General features: G+C 25.7%; 1 protein-coding gene across 1 annotated transcript in view; it reads left to right on the forward strand.

The window, feature by feature from the left end:
• Positions 1-888, forward strand: part of LOC107728652 (structural maintenance of chromosomes flexible hinge domain-containing protein 1-like) — a gene marked incomplete at its 5' end in the record, with an annotated part of 55908 nt that overhangs the window by 43262 nt on the left and 11758 nt on the right. The gene's annotated exons all lie outside the window — the stretch shown is intronic.

Consider the following 888-nt stretch of genomic DNA (forward strand, 5'->3'; position numbering starts at 1 on the left):
CGTAGTAAGGTTTCACAAAATAAAACAGAGCAAATAAAGTGTAATGATATTAATAAAAACAGTATTCTTCCACCAAACAATGTAGTTCCTCAGAAACAGTTGTGATTGCAACAAAGTGGTTGCCGAGCAACACGCAAACGTAAACAAAGGTGTGTGTTTGTAGAGTAATTTACAACAGCTTCGAACGCGGCTCAGCCAATCAGAATCAAGGACCGGAACTATCCGTTTTATAATTTAGTATTATTCATATACTATTATAGTATTTATTCATGTTTAGAATTTGCTTTTATTTTCATGTTAATTTTTCACTGTAATTTTAATTTTTAGTAATTTTGATAATTTTAATTAGTTAATTTTATTAGTTTTCTTTTTTTAAAATAAAGCTAATTAATAAAAAAACAGTAGAATGTTTGTAAAAGAAAACAAATAGAAATGACAAAAGCGCATAAAACAATTTACTAAAACTGAAATAAAAAGAAATTAAAGCTGAACAGAAATATCTTATTTATTTTTATTTAGTTTTAGTGTTTTTTACTACAAACAAGTTTTGTATTTTTTTTTTTATTTTAGATATTTTTTTATTTTATCTGTATTTCAATTAACGAAAGCTATTTTTAATTGAAACTTGTGGCAATATAAATAAAATATGGTGCTTTGTTAAAAGCATTTCATAATATCTCATTTATTATTGTGACGAGTTTTCGAAACAACAAAACAGCTGTTGCACATACACACAAATTTCAGATAAAACACACAGTTGCAGAGATACCCAGTTCCAGTTTGAGAGATTTGTGCATGTTAACTAAAAAAAAAAGACAAAATGGACAGGTGCAAAAAAAAAAAAAAAAAATTCTATTAAATGATTGTTTTGCTGTTGGTTTTTTTTTG

Source organism: Sinocyclocheilus rhinocerous, unplaced genomic scaffold, assembly GCF_001515625.1.
Source record: "Sinocyclocheilus rhinocerous isolate Xijiao unplaced genomic scaffold, SAMN03320098_v1.1 scaffold547, whole genome shotgun sequence".
NCBI lineage: Eukaryota > Metazoa > Chordata > Actinopteri > Cypriniformes > Cyprinidae > Sinocyclocheilus > Sinocyclocheilus rhinocerous.